This window comes from Oryx dammah, unplaced genomic scaffold, assembly GCF_014754425.2.
Source record: "Oryx dammah isolate SB20612 unplaced genomic scaffold, SCBI_Odam_1.1 HiC_scaffold_10, whole genome shotgun sequence".
NCBI lineage: Eukaryota > Metazoa > Chordata > Mammalia > Artiodactyla > Bovidae > Oryx > Oryx dammah.
Genome location: NW_024070194.1, coordinates 1,751,286 through 1,767,644, shown reverse-complemented (window position 1 = coordinate 1,767,644; position 16,359 = coordinate 1,751,286).

Genomic DNA, 16,359 nt, shown 5'->3' with positions numbered 1-16,359 from the left:
GGATGCTCACTCCAAAGTGCTGAAGCCTTGGAGTATCTCCAGATTCCACGTCCAGTCCATTTTATTTATGTATTTATTTTTTAATCCATTTTAGACGGAGTAAATGGATGAACCTTGTGTCATCTGATCCCTGCTTTTGTTCGCTGTACTTTCTTTTGCTCAATATCTTCAACAGTCAGCTTTCTTACATGTACCGTGTTATTTTAGCAAATCTTTTTTTTAATGTGCGAAATAAAATCTGACTGCTCTTTCCGGGGATGTGCCCACTGCAGATGGGTCGACTTTGTAACTGTCCCTCCGTTTTCTTGTTTTACCTTTTCAAGCATCTTACAGCTCTCTCTCCTCTTATATTTATATCTCATTTGAAGCAAGAGAAAAATGACATAAACTCATGGCATCAGGAGAAAGTGAACACCTAACAAAATCGCATCCCTTTGGAGACGATGCAACGGATGACCACACTTGGGCATATTCATAGTTGAATCCTGTATATGGTTGACATGGCTCGGATGTCATGCCAGGGGTTCCGTTGGGTCTTGTATTAGTTATCTGCAGCTGTGTAACAAATCACACTAAGACACAGCAGCTGGGAACAACAAGTACTGATTATCCCACAGTTTCTGAAACTCAGGAATCTGGGTGCAGCTCGTTTGATCACCTCTGGGTCAGCATCTCCCACAAGACTGTAACCAAGACCTCTGCCCGGGGTGCGGTCATCGCAGGTTCGACGGGGGATGGGCCTGCTCCCAGCTCACTTCCACGGCCACTGTCAGGCCTCGGAGGGTCTCCCCCATGCTCACTCACACGGCCCTGCACTGGTCTGCCTTTCAGCACGGCACCGGCTTCTCCCGAGCAAACGGAGCAGGGGAGAGTTGGGGAGGGACCGCCCTGGTGGCCCAGGGCTTAGGACTTCACCTCCAGGGCAGAGCTGCGCCCTCACATGCCTGCCGGCCCCAAACCAGAACATAGACAGCAGAAGCAATGTTGTAGCAAGCTGAACAAAGACCTACAAAATGGCCCACATTAAGAGAGCGAGGAGAGTCTAGAAGACTCAGGCTTTTGTAACGTAATCTCAGGTGGGAGAGACCTCCCATCACTTTGTCCAGTGGTATGTTCCTGAAAAGCAAGTCAGTGAGTCCTGCTCACCCTTGAGGCGGGGGATTTCCTGCGGGAGAAAATCCTGGAAACCAGGAGGTGGGCTCCCTGGCGACCATCTCAGAAGGCTGCTGACTCACCCCTCTGCGGGAGGACTGCACTGTAAGAGTTTAATCACCAAGGTAACCAGAGAACCTGACCGATTAGGTAAGCTGTTGTTGCTTAGTCCTTAAACGGAGTCTGGCTCTTTGTGACCTCATGGGCTGTAGCCCTCCAGGCTCCTCTGTCCATGGGATTTCCCAGGCAGGAATACTGGAGTGGGTTGCCGTTTCCTTCTCCAGGGGATCTTGAGGGATGGAACTCGTGTCTGCTGCATTGACGGCAGATTCTTTACCACCAAGCCACCATAAAGTGAATACTTTTATAAAAGTCTGATGTTGACTGTATGAGCATTCGTTTTTCAAAATGGGATTGACATTTTTTTTCTGTCTAGTGAACAACACTGACCCACTTTGGGTTAAAAAAAAAGTACTAGTGGAATTATTGGTTTCATTTGAAAAGATTTTTTAGTATTTGGTGACTTCTAGGCACAAGAGACGCAGGTCTGATCCTTGGGTCAGGAAGATCCACTGTGGTAGGAAATGGCAACTCACTCCAGTATTCTTGCCTGGAAAATTGCAGGGACATCGGAGCCTTGCAGGCTTACAGTCCACGGGGTCCCAGAGAATTGGACATGACTGAGCGCACACACAGTTATACTTTGGGAGCAGGAAAAAAAGGGGACAACCATGGATTCCCCACTGAAGAAATGACTTTCAGTTTCCCAAGATTCACTTTATAGCTTTGTGCAAATAAAGTCTCTTGAAACAAAACCGAAAGGAAGCAACTGGAAATGTCTGGAAAAGGTAACGAAGGCTGTACAGTTTGAGAAAACTGCTGTGTTTGGTGTTATAGAAAGTGGGGTTGTAGAGATGAAAACTGCTGTATAGATGGCCCGATCCGTGTACCGGTTTCACTTTGGCATATTAACACACCTTTGATTCTATTCAAAGTCTGATTTTTTAGGAAAAGAAGGAGTAGGAGCAGCCAGAGAGTTCTTCCTTCTTCTTTATGCTTAAGAGTCAAAGAAAGTGTGTTCCTCTTTCTAAAGATGTGTGTGGGGGGGAGGGCGGGGCGCGTGTACACTTTCCTTTTGATCGAGGTTACTTATAAGGCACATGGAAATAATGGAATTAAATTTCCTCCTTTTCTTAAGCTGTACACCTTTATAAAGGTTGCTATAAATGTCATAACTACTTTGTTTCCTGAAAAGTAATTTTCCTGTCAGTCTGGTCTGTTCCTTGGAGATACCGTATTATTAGCCTGTGATGATTTCTTTAAAGTGCGTCAGAAGTATATGCTTCAGTGAGCTTTTATCATTTCACTGCCTTACAGTGAATTTTTCACTAACTTCAAGGCTTGTTTCTAAGTCACTAATTATTCATAAAGATGGTGAAATTGCTTTATTTTATCCTCCAAATGAAATGCATTAAAGTTTAAGGAGAACCCTTAACAGAGCTTAAAATGCCAAAAAGAGCCTTGGAAATGGAAAGTCAGCCCCAGCTGAAAAGTGAAATGAATAGAAGGAAGAGGTAGGGGAGAGGAGGGAGGGGCGGGGCGGGGAGGGGCGGGCTGCTCAGAAACGGTGACCCGTGAGGCCTGCAGGGAAGTCGGAAGAAGGAAAAAGCTAGAGAAGCTGTGGGTGAACATTCATCATTCACTGAGCATTCTGATCACACAGCGCATCCACCAGCAAGCCCAGAAGTGAACAGACGGTCAGCTAGGCAACAGGGGTCGTCACGCTCTGGGACATCTGAACCGTCGCTTTCTCCAGCATGTCTCAATATCAGGGAGAATGCTGCCTAAGAAGGAGAGAGGACTGAGAGGAAGAATAATGTTGCAGCTGAACATCAGGGACTAATTGGCTTGAGCTCACAAAGTGCAATTGTGTTTTATTGTATTTTCTAGTTATTCAAGGTTCAGCAGGTTCTTCTGAACAACAGTTTAAACAGAATGGGCATCCGTTGTGTTACACAGTTAATGTAATTGATTTAGAATCCATAAGAAAACCCAGTTTTCCCTTTTTTGTGTGTGAGACATGATGATGTAAGACCAAAAGCAGTAATTGGTCATGTCCTTGGAGGACAGAGGTGACCGGATGAAAGAGGAAACTGATAGGAGAGAGTGGGAAAAATATACAAAACGTGATCTGTACCTAAACATCTACTTCTGAGATTTCATTTACTATCTTCAAGCTTTATTTCCCCCAAGTGGTCATCTTCAGGGACAGAATTCATTCAAATTCAGATACACATGCAAAGAATCAGTATGTATACCATGGGCCTGAGTACCTCTGTAAAAGAAACAAGAAACATAGAGCTATTAACAAGTAAGATGAAGCAAGAATTACAGACACAAAAGCATCATCCTCTTTTTAAAATGTTTACACGAAGTCTTCTTAAGCACTGAAAACCTTGAAAGGGCTTTAAGATGCTTCCTAGTGCCATTTGTCTAATTGGATATCGAGGAATGCAATGACTTCTTAAAGAATACATTAATTCAAAGAAAGCTGGAAGTCATTTGTAATTATAATGAGTAGGTTTCTCTGCCTCCTTTCAGAATTGATGATGAGCTTGCTGGCACAATTCCTCCTTGTACGCATCTTTATCTCTCTTTTAAATCTCCTTCACTATCGGCTATTTATTTTACCAAAGGTAATCACTGCTTTATTAATCGCTGCTTGACTGCAGTGGGATTTGAAATAAGTTTGTTTGGACTGTAAAACCAGGCATTGCAGGTAGTGGCTCAGACTTGGGCGACTTGAACTTTTTCTTTTCCGTTTAGCTTCCACGGGAACTTCCCTGTGCTCTTTAAATGGCCCAGGTGCCCTTGAAAAGAAGGTGTTTTCTGCATCCTTGGGAGGAGTGTTCTAATATGTCAGTTAGGTTCCGTGGGTTGGTTTTCTGCTGACTTACTCTATTCATTTTTGAGAGAGGGGTTTTGGAATCTCCTACTGTGATTATGGATTTATTTCTTCTTTCAACTCTATCAGCTTTGCTTCATGTATTTTGAACCTCTGGTACTAGGTGCATAAATATTTAGAATATTTAGGTTGAAGGTCAGCTCCCCATTCAGAGCCAAATTCCAGGTTGTATATTATTACCTATTTCTGTTCCAAGAACCCTAGTAGATTCCTGAAACTGTGGATGGTACCAGAACCCATACATGCTATGTTTTTTCCTATCTATACATATCTATGATAAAGTCTGATTTATAACTTAGGCACAGTAAGAGATTAGCAGCAATAACTAGTAATAAAATAGAGCAATTATAACAATATACTGGAATAAAGAAGGGTGAGTGCCAAAGAATCAATCACTTTGAATTGTGTTGCTAGAGAAGACTCTTGAGAGTCCCTTGGACTACCAGGAGATCAAACTAGGCCAGCCTAAAGGAAATCAACTCTGAATTTCATTGGAAGGACTATTGCTGAAGCTGAAGCTCTAATACTTTGGCCACCTGGTGCAGAGAGCTGACTTGTTGGAGAAGACCCTGATGTTGGGAATTATTGAAGGCAAATGGAGAAGGGGGCGGCAGAGGATGAGATGATTGGATAGTATCACTGACTCAATGGACATGAGTTTGAGCAAACTCTAAGAGATAGTGAATGACAGATGAGCCTGGCGTGCTGCAGTTCACAGGGTCGCAAAGAGTGGGACAGGACTTAGCGACTGAACAACAACATCAACAACTACTGGAATAGAAGCTCTGTGAATGTAGTCTCTCTCTCAGGATATCTCGTAGAAATGCAATGCCTCTTCCATCTTTCCTGAGCACTTACCACATGCTGAGGCTGTGACTTTTGCAGGTGGAGGGGTAACAGAAAAACTAGCATGGATTTCTTTTTCCTTCACAACTTCATGGAGAGCGTATTTGTTCTGTCTACAGAAGTAATCAATAAACACTCTATAACAGAAATAGAAAAGTGTGTTGTTTGAGTCACACTGAGTACGATAGCCTGGGAGACACAGGTTGAAGAGCACTTGAACTGTGTTCCACGAGTCTACAAAATGAGGGAGGCTTATGGAGGCTAAAGCTGCAAGATTATAGCTAGTTTCATGAGCTGTTTATCGAGAATTATGACTGGTGCTGGTAAGAAGTAAGGGTACTGGTCAAGTAAGGATCGGTGGAAGTCTGGAATGGCTGCATGGTTATAAGCGGACACCTTCAGTCCTTAAGGCTGCAGCTGGCAGCCCCCGGAAGACACTGGCTGATGGTGGCCAGGAGTCTGATACCTTTCAGAAAATTCCCATTCTCAGTGATGCAGGAAGTGTCTGAAACCACATCCACACTGGCCGCCCAGCTGCATTCTGAAGGCCTGAAGCACAGTTACTCAATTTTAATTTATCAAAGCGTTCTTTTCTCTAACAGTTAAAATCGATGTAAATGCATGTTTGGGCTTCCCAGGTGACTCAGTGGTAAACCTGCCGATGCAAGAGACGCGGGTTTGATCCCTGGGTTGGGAGGAGCCCCTGGAGAAGGAAATGACAACCTACCCCACGACTCTTGCCTGGGAAATCCTGTGGGCAGAGGAGCCTGGTGGGCTACAGTCTGTGGGGTCACAAAGAGTCAGACACGACTTAGCGACTAAATAACAGAAACCAACACGTTGCCTGTCCGACAGGCCACAAGGCAGACTGTTCCAATTATCGCAAAGTTCGAGCAAAATCACGGAGAAGCCAGAATGACCTCCCCTGACCTCAATGTGTTGAAAGAAACGTGAGGAAAAGGAACAAGAGGAAAGTCATGGGGGTTTGAATTCTAGTGACAGTGGTGACGTGGAAACCGAAAGGCAGGATGACGTGGGTTAGACAAGAGGTCTGGGAGTAAGGCTGCAGACTGCAGATGTGGCCCGGCATTTGGTGGTGACGTGGAAACCGAAAGGCAGGATGACGTGGGCTGAGACAAGAGGTCTGGGAGTAAGGCTGCAGACTGCAGATGTGGCCCGGCATTTGGTGGTGACGTGGAAACTGAAAGGCAGGATGAATTGGGTTGAGACAAGAGGTCTGGGAGTAAGGCTGCAGACTGCAGATGTGGCCCGGCATTTGGTGCTGATGTGGAGACAGCCTCTGACATGGCAGCTGTAAGAGCAGAAGCAGAGCTGGCCGTTTTCCTGGTGTAAGGTGTCAGCCATTTACCCCTCCATGTCCCCCCAAGAAACAGATGTCATATTAACCTGCTGCACTGGTGTTAGGTCTAAAGGACTGATTCCAGACACACACGGTCCTGTCTTCATGGAGATTTCACATCGAGGAGTGGAGAATAGGGTAGATGTTCACGGAGCATTCCCACACATCACCAAGAACTATGGAGGAGAGAGGGAGGGGTCAACAGAGCTTGCAGCTGAAGGCCCTTCTCTAATCTGCAGGAAGAAAGCAGTCCTTGAGAACTGGCTTTTTGGCTGGGCTGCACTGCATGTTGGAGAAGGCAATGGCACCCCACTCCAGTACTTTTGCCTGGAAAATCCCATGGACGGGGGAGCCTGGTGGGCTGCAGTCCGTGGGGTCGCTAAGAGTCGGGCACGACTTGAGCGACTTCACTTTCACTTTTCACTTTCGTGCACTGGAGAAGGAAATGGCACCCCACTCCAGTGTTCTTGCCTGGAGAATCCCAGGGACGGGGGAGCCTGGTGGGCTGCTGTCTATGGGGCCGCACAGAGTCAGACACGACGCGACTCAGCCGCAGCAGCAGCAGCACTGCACGTGCGTCTTAGTTCCCTGAGCAGGGATGGAACCCAGGCCCCCTGCAGCGGAAGCGGGGGATCTTAAACACGAAACTCTTAACGTTTATACACTGACTTCCTCAAGGAAGTGCAGGGAAGTCAAGAATTCGCTTTTTGAATGGAGATTTAGAGGAGGTTTGTTGCCAGCTCAGGCTGCCGTGAAGGAATACCGGGCAGTGGGTGGCTTCAACAGAGACTGATGTTCTCACAGCCCTGGGGCTGGAGGTCTAAGGCCAGAGCCGCAGTGTGGTTGGCTCCCAGGAGAGCTCTCTTCCTGGCCTGCAGACGGCCCTTCTCGGCTGTGCCTTCACGTGGTGGAGGGAAAGCGCAGGCTGTCTTGGGTCTCCCCTTGCTGCTGTTCAGTTGCTCAGCCGTGTCTGACTCTCTGTGACCCCATGGACTGCAGGTGCCAGCCCGCTCTGTCCTCCACTGTCTCCTGGAGCTCGCTCAAGCTCATGTCCATCGAGTCGGTGATGCCATCCAACCATCTCATCCTCTGCCACCCCCTCTCCTTTCACTTTCATTCCTTCCCAACATCAGAGTCTTTTCTATTGAGTTGGCTCTTTGCACCATGTGGCCAAAGTATTGGAGCTTCAGCTTCAGCATCAGTCCTTCCAATGAACACTCAGGACTGATCTTCTTTAGGATGGACAGGTTTGATCTCCTTGTAGTCCAAGGGACTCTCAAAAGACTTCTCTAACACCACAGTTTGAAAGCATCAATTCTTTGGTGCTCAGCCTTCTTTATGGTCCAAGTATCACATTGTATGTGTCTCCACTTATAAAGGCATTAACTCCATCATGAGGGTCCCACCTTTGGGACTTCCTCTGACACCAGTTACCTCCCAAAGTCCCTACCTCCAAAGAAGCACATTGGAGGTTAGGGCTTTAGTATATGAATTTGGGGGGGACACAAGCATCCAGTTCCTAACAGGGCCAAAGGGAGAGTTTTCTAAGAAGGAAGCCTGTGCTCTCTTCTCTCCTCCTCACCACTCCCCGCTGACTGTTCCGAAGGTCAGCTTCTCATCTCAGACCCAGAAATGATGGCGTGCAAGGTGCCAGCCTCCGTGCCCACCTGTCCTCCCACTGGCGGCCCTGCCTCTGCCCCCCACCTCAGACACGTGCAGAGTATGCTCGAGTTCGTGGAGGCCATCCGTACAGAATGCACAGTTTCACGCTGGGGCCAGACCTTTTCCCATGAACTTCATTCTTTGTCTGGCTCAATGAAAGCAGAGCACGGCCGACGGCCGGTCTGAGTGGGCGAGTGTTTGAGCTTCTTGCCAAGAAGTTGCCTTCTGTCCCAGCCGCTCTTCCTCCCTCTCAGCGTAAGTGGATGTCCTCGTGGCTCCCTGGCTCCCTGGCTGACTTTGGAAACTGCAAGGGCATCTTTTTTGGTACCTTTGTTTTGGCCATGCTTCATAGCTTGATCTCAGTTCCCAACCAGTATCGAATCCGGGCCATGGCAGTGACAGCCACTAGGCCCCCGGGGACTCCCTGGTACCTTTTTGAGAGATCAAGTCTTGGAAGAAAATCTCAGAATCCAAGTTGTCTTCCAGAAGAAGCTTACCCAGTTACCTTGGATTGATAACCTCTTGGTGAGACTGTGACCTGACGCAAGGACAGCATGGCAGCAGCGAAGAGTCGCGCTGAGCACGTGAGCATCAGGCGCGGCGCCCGGAGCTGTGCGAGGCTTTCTTCCTGCTGCCACGCTGTCAGGCTGATAGGCTTATTTTGAGATCAGAGTGACTTATAACCAGCCAATAACTTATGTATTCCCTCCCTTTCCCTGGAATAGTCATGAAGCATCTACTGGACTTAAGGTACAATGCGTACAACTTGTTAAAGACTTTTGAAGAGCTTTTAGCCTTAACTAGGGAAAAATTAAAACAACTAACATTTGTTGAGTTCATTTACAGAGTTCTTACCACATCTCAGACACTGAGCTTTTCAGTCTTTAGTTATTTAATGCTCTTGACAATCCTCTGATACAGATTCTGCTTTCTGCCCCACGTTCTTCAGGCAGGGGAATGAGCGTACGTAGGTTAAACGAGATGCTTCTAGGTGGCAGAGTTCAGATTTAACCCCTGGAAGCCAGTCTTTAGATCTCTAAATCCTGCCTACCCAACCATGTGCCATGCAGGCCTAGCTTATATAATTATTATTATTTTTATGTCTTTTTAAAAGATACATTTTTTTTTGGCTGCACTGCGTCTTCATTGCAGTGCACGGGCCTCTCGTTGCAGGTGATCTCTTGTTGCAGAGGAGGCTCTGGGGGGCTCAGGCCTCAGTAGTCGCAGCCCTCGGGCTCTGGAGCACAGGCTCAATAGCTGTGGCCACGGGCTTAGTTGCCCCGCGGCGTGTGGAAACTTCCCAGACCTGTGTCCCCTGTGTTGGAAGGAGGACTTTAAATCACCACCACCAGGGAACCCTGGGCCTCGTTTATTTTAGATGCACGCACAGGCACCCACATGTACAATAATCTGTAACATGAACTAGTGCAGACCGCCCCCTTTCCTTTTTTCCTGCAATGAGACCGTCAGTTTGTGCTGTCACGGAGGCACCCTCATCTGTATCTCAGTGCCCCTGGGCAAAGATTCAGGCGCTGCTGCTGTTGATTTAGTTCCCAAGGAACGTTTGCAACATCTGGAGATGTTTTGGGATGTCACAACTGGGGAAACGGCATCTAGTAGGATCCAATGGGATCCATTGGGATCCAGTGTGTGGAGGCCAGGCATGCTACTCAACAGCCTCTGGTGCACAGGACAGATCCCACAGAAAACTCCTGGCCCCAGAGGTCGGTAGCAGCGAGGCTAGAAAACCTGCCCTAACCTGAAGCTTAACACAGAGTAGCTGCCCAGTACATATTTTGTTGTGTGGATTTCAAATCACATATAAGACCCTCCACCAAAGTTGTTGTTCAGTCGCTAAGTCACGTCTGACTCTTCACGACTCTGTAGACTGTGGCACCCCAGGCTCCCTTGTCCTTTACTATCTCTCAGAGTTTGTTCAAACTCATGTCCATTGAGATGCTTTTAATATTGAACCATCTCATCCTCTGACACCCTCTTCCCCTCTTGCCCTAATCTCTCTCAGCATCAGGGTCTTTTCCAATGAGTCAGCTCTTCACATTAGGTGGCCACAGTATTGGAGCTTCAGCTTCAGTCCTTCCAATGCATATTCAGGACTGATTTCCTTTAGGATGGACTGGTTGGATCTCGTTGCTGTCCAAGGGACTCTCAAGAGTCTTCTCCAACACCACAGTTCTAAAGCATCAGTTCTTCAGAGCTCAGTCTTCTTTATGGACCAGCTCTCACATCCATACACGACTACTGGAAAAACCGTAGCATTGACTGTATGGACCTTTGAGAGCAAAGTGATATCTCTGCTTTCTAAAATGCTGTCCAGGTCAGTCATAACTTTTCTTGTTTTGTCTTTTAATTTGATGGCTACAGTCACCGTCTGCAGTGATTTTGGAGCCCAAGAAAATAAAGTCTGACACTGCTTCCATTGTTTCCCCTTCTATTTGCCATGAAGTGATGGGACTGGATGCCATGATCTTAGTTGAGTTTTAAGCCAACTTTTTCACTCCCCTCTTTCACCTTGATCAAGAGACTCTTTCAGTCAGTTCAGTTCAGTCGCTCAGTCGCATCTGACTCTTTGCTACCCCATAAATCGCAGCACGCCAGGCCTCCCTGTCCATCACCAACTCCTGGAGTTCACTCAGACTCATGTCCATCGAGTCAGTGATGCCATCCAGCCATCTCATCCTCTGTCGTCCCCTTCTTCTCCTGCCCCCAATCCCTCCGAGCATCAGTCTTTTCTAATGAGTCAACTCTTCGCATGAGGTGGCCAAAGTACTGGAGTTTCAGCTTCAGCATCATTCCTTCCAAAGAAATCGCAGGGCTGATCTCCTTCAGAATGGACTGGTTGGATCTCCTTGCAGTCCAAGGGACTCTCAGGAGTCTTCTCCAACACCACACTTCAAAAGCATCAATTCTTTGGTGCTCAGCCTTCTTCACAGTCCAACTCTCACATCCATACATGGCTACTGGAAGAACCATAGCCTTGACTAGACAGACCTTAGTCGGCAAAGTAATGTCTCTGCTTTTGAATATGCTATCTAGGTTGGTCATAACTTTTCTTCCAAGGAGTAAGCGTCTTTTAATTTCATGGCTGCAGTCACCATCTGCAGTGATTTTGGAGCCCAACTTTCTCATTCACTATGGTCAAGAATCTGCCTACAATGTGGGAGGCCTGGGTTTGATCCCTGGCTGGGGAAGATCCCCTGGAGGAGGGTGTGGCAACCCACTCCAGTATTCTTGCCTAGAGAATCCCATGGACAGAGGAGCCTCATGAGCTACAGTCTATGGGATCGCAAAGAGTCGGACACGACTGAGTGACTAAGCACAGCACTTGGCTATTCAGTGGATCTTGAAGCTGAAGCTCCAATACTTTGGCCACTTGATGTGAAGAACCACCTCATTGGAAAAGACCCTGATGCTAGGAAATGTTGATGGCAGGAGAAGAAGGGGGTGAGAGAGGCTGAGATGGTTGGATGGCATAATTTACTGAGTGGACAGGAGTCTGAGCAAGCTCTGGGAGTTGGTGAAGGACAGGGAGGCCTGGTGTGCTGCAATCCACGGGGTCAAAAAGGGTCACACACAGCTGAGCAACTGAACAGCAACAAGCCTAGGGATGATGCATCTGGGCCAAAATCTGCTTATTAAAGAGCTACACAGCACATCCGAAAGTGGAATAAAACCATCTGTGGGTTTCCCGCGGCTCTGCAGGTAGCAGGATCAGGATGGGATTTAAATGTTAAGTTTTCAACCGTAAGCAGTTATGCAGCTTTTAGTGAAATAGAAACCCTCTATCCAGTTGCCAAATCTCAGAGGTGATTTCTGTGTTCTTTAGTTCTCAGTAGGGCATTAAAAATCTTTTTTAAAGTCAAGTTTATTGAGGTAAAATTTACACACAGCAAAATTCACTCTTGTAAAATACATAGTTTTATTTATTTTGACAAATATATGCAGTGGTGCAAGTATAGGGAAAAAACCCTAAACACACACAGTTAATGTTTTTTTCTTAGTATGTATTTTAGTCTTTTGTAAGAAACATGCGTTAACTAGTATTTTCTGTCTGATCTATTGAAGTGTAATTTACAGGCTGTAAAACTGACCCTTTGCAATTATAAGAGTTTTGACAGGTAGATGCTATTGCGTGGACTTCCCTGGTGGCTCAGACGATAAAGAGTCCATGTGCAATGCAGAAGACCCGGGTTCAATCCCTGGGTTGGGAAGATCCGGTGGAGGAGGGCATGGTAACCCACTCCAGTATTCTTGCCTGGAGAATCCCATGCACCGAGGAGCCTGGCAGGCTGGGGTTCATGAGGTCGAAAAGAGTTAGGAATGACCAGTGGCTAACACTTTTTTCCCCTGGGGTCCCGTAGTCACCACCACAGTCCTGATAAAGAACATCTCCATCACGTCTAAACGCCCCCCGTGTCTGCCTGTCGTCAGCCCTGTGCCTCCCCGCGCCACCAGCGCTGGCCTCTCCTGGTGAGGTTTTGGTCCCCATCCTTGTGCTTTGCCCAGACTGTCCTGTGAATGGAGTCTACAGTTGTCAGTGACATTTCGTGCCTGACTTCTCTGATTTCACATCACGCTTTCGAGATTTATCCCTGTGTCAGTAGTTTGTTCCTTCCATTGCCTTTTACTCTGCTGTTTGGGAGGATTTGCACACAGAGTTGCACGTGGACATAAATGTTTTCCAGAGCAAATTCTAGGAGCAGGTTGACGGGTCCTGTGGTGAGTGTGTGTTTGTCCCGGCGAGAAACTTCAGAGCTATTTTCCAAAGTGCTGGTGCTGCTGTATTTTGTCTTCCCGCTGGCAACGCAGGGCGGGACCTCGTGCCTTAAGTCTCCCTGACACAAATTCTCAAAAATAAAATAAAATAAAATAAAATAAAATTGTTATTTATTTTTGGCTGTGCTGGGTCTTTGTGGCTGCTCCGGCTTTTCCCTAGTTGCGGCGCCCGGGCTTCCCCCTGTGGGGGCTTCTGTAGAGCCGGGGTCTAGGCCGCAGGGCTTGGCGAGTCGCCGCAGGAGGATTTCGCTGGGGCTCCGGGCTCCGGGGCTCCGGGCTCCGGGGCTCCGGGCTCCGGGGCTCCAGGCTCTGCGGTTGCGGTGCGCGGGCTTAGCTGCTCGGTGGCCCGTGGGATCTTCCCGGATCAGGGGTTGAACCCGCGGCTCCTGCACTGGCAGGCAGATTTTTTACCACTGATCTCACGGGGGAAGCCCTAAACGGTCAATTTTCTAAAGCCATCTTACTCGGCGTCTTCTGGTATGGCAACATTCTTTTAATTCGCCTTTCTCTGATGGCGGATGATGTTGAGTGAGTGTCTTTCTCGTTCTTCTTTTTCATCCCTGTCTCCGCACGGTAGGAGAGGTCGTGAGGGGGTGTGAGCCCGGTTGACTGGTGGGCTGGACCAGGGCGCTGGGGGCTCCTCACCCTGCCTGGGGCAAGCTGCGCCCCGGGCTCCTCCAGCGCGGGGGCGGGGCGGGGCCGCCTGGGGAAAGGGAGGGGCTGCCTCTGCGGGACCCTGTACTCAGCGTGGAAGGCACGGCGGAGGGCGTGGGCATCGGTGAACAACTCCTGCAGAGCCAGATTCAAGCCTCCGCGTGAGTCCTTTTCGCTGTTTAAACCATCAGCTACGCGCCTGGATCAGCTGCCTCTCCCTTTTGCCTCTACTTGCCCTTCTGTGTTTTCTGGTTCCTCCTATTCTTTCATTCTCTTAATGATCTTTCAAAGGCAGATTTTTTACTTCTGATGAAGTCTAATTTGTTTTATTTTATTTTTTGTATTTTTTATGATTTGTGTTTCTTGTGTCCTCTGTAAGAATGATTGCCAGCCACGAGGTCCTAAGGATTTTTCTAAGTTCTCCCCTGGAAGTCTTACAAGTTTAGACCTTATACTAAGGACCGCGGTGCACTTTAAGTTTTGTATGTTGAGTGAAGTCAGTCGAGGTCTCCTTTGCTGGTGCACAGCAACCGTCTGTTGAAAAGACAATCTTTTCTTCGTTGAATTACCTTGTGCCGTTGTCAAAAATCAAATGACTGAAATGTGTGTGGTTTATTTCCGTATTCTCTGGTCTGTTCATAGCAGCCTTTTACTTCATTTTCTTGAGCAAACACTTACATGTGCAAACTCCTCTTCTAGTATTCATTACAAGTTGCGTGGTAGGTGCTTTCAAGAGTTCTGTTTTATTGACAAGGAAACCGAGGCACAGAGCTTAAGTAGGTTTCCCAAGGCCACGCAGCCGGTCCCTGAAGATGCCTGGCTTGTCTTTTCTTTCATCATTGTCAATCACGCGAGTGTAATCACCACTTTGGTTGTCTGTGCACTCTGGGGAGTAGAGATGGGGTCTTTTATTTTTATTTATTTACTTTCATGATAACATAGCAGAGCCTCACAACACAATCACACACTCTGTCTTTTTTATATGTGTAATTTATTTATTCTGACCGTGCTGGGTCTCTGCTGCTCTTCAGCTGTGGTGAGCGGTGCACGGGGCCGCTCTCTGGCTGTGGTTCGGGGCTTCTTATTGCAGCGGCTTCCCTGGCTGCAGACAACGGACTCTAGAGCGCTGGGGCCTCATAGTTGCGGCTCTCAGGCCCGGGCTCAGCTGTGGGCTTGTTGCTCCTCAGCCTGTGGGATCCGCCTGGGCCAGGGACGGAACGTATGCCGCCTGCCTTGGCAGGCGGATTCTTTACCACTAAGCCACCAAGGAAGCCCGAGATAGTGTCTTTCATTTTGTAGCCTGAGCCTCGACACGTCTCGTGAAGTTGTACAAATTCTGGAATGAGCGAATGAAGGGCTGAAGGAGCACAGAGTGTAGACCACACCGAAGCTTTGACCTTTCTGCTCTTTGGGGCCACTGCCTCTGCGTCATCCCCAAAGAAAACTGCCGGACACCAGTCAGAAAGCTAGCTCAGACTCAGAGAAAAACAGACACCACTGTGCCCGGGGAGGTTCATCACCCACACACCTGGCTCACACCATAGATCAGTTTTTCTGGGCGGCTCAGAGGCTGTTATTAGCAGGCCCTAGTCTCGCCAGAGGCCTAAACCAGAGAGGCAACAACTGCCAACATCTCGAGTGGGAATTGAGTCACGGAGGATCGAGGTGAATTGCAAAGTGTTCAAAGATGTCGAAGCTGGAACAGGAGGAGGGGGCAGAATTGTGAGGATCATGTTGGCCTTGTCTTGGGGAAGAATGGAGGCTTAGGAGCCGGCGAGGAAGACTGCGCCACAGCTAACAAGGGTGTATGGAGGGAGACCTAGACTCCAGCCAGCTGAAGGTGGCTTCTCTTGTGTCCTCTTGTGAGTAAGACACAGGCGTGCGTGCTTGTGGCTAAAACTGTCAACAGAAAAGGGAGTGAGAATTACAAAGGAAAGGTCCTCCGAGCTTCCCCGTCACCCCGAGGGGCCTTACTAGGGTGTTCCTTGTTTGACTCTGGAGGGTTTTCTGGGCACGTGCAGTGGTCTGTCCTTTGCGTCCGAAGACCAGGCATTTCTGTTGCTGTCCCTCCCTTCACCCCGGAGAGCCACCTCACTTTAAGGCTTCCCAGGGTCTCTTTCAGAGAGCACAGAGAGCGCACTTTCCCCGTGTTTTGTTTTGAATAACAAAGAGCTCTTTTTTGTTCACCTTGGCTGTAGATTACCATCACCTTGGAGCTTGGTTCTGCTTTTCAGAGATGGATGAGGACGCTCAGGCCACACCCCTGAGAATTCCATTCGGTCTGAGGCCTGGACGTTGGAGGGGCCCCCACGTGATGCTGTTGTGCAGTCAAAGTCAAGTAGAAGTGGTTTTCAAGCCTGGTTGTAGCAAACCATTTTCTTTTCTTTGGCTATAGCTGACCAGGCCCTAGTTTCACCTAACTGATCCTTTGGGGTGGAGATAAGGAAGTGGTATTTTGTCAGTGGTCCCTAGGAACAGCTGGCATGGAGCTTCCTGCCCTCAGAAAGGTTTGCAGTCAGTGCAGTGCAGCGTGCCTGCAGAGGGGCCCTGCCCTCATCGGGGTGTGTGTGTGAGTGTGTGTGAGTGTGAGTGTGTATGTGTGTGTGTGTTTGTGTGTGGGGGTATGTGTGTAGGGGTGTGTGTGTGTATGTGTGGGGGTGTGTGTGTGGGGGTATGTGTGGGTGTGTCTGGGTGTGGGTGTGTGTGTTTGGGGGTGTGTGTGTGTGAGTGTGTGTGTGTGTGTGAGTGTGTGTGTATGTGTGTGTGTAGGGGTGTGTTTGGGTGTGTGTGTATGTGTGTGTGTGAGTGTGTGTATGTGTGTGAGAGTGTGTGTGTGGTGTGTGTGTGTGTGGGTGTGTATGTGTGTGTGGGTGTGTGTATGTGTGTGTGTGTGAGTGTGTGTGTGTGGTGTGTTTGTGTCTGTGTG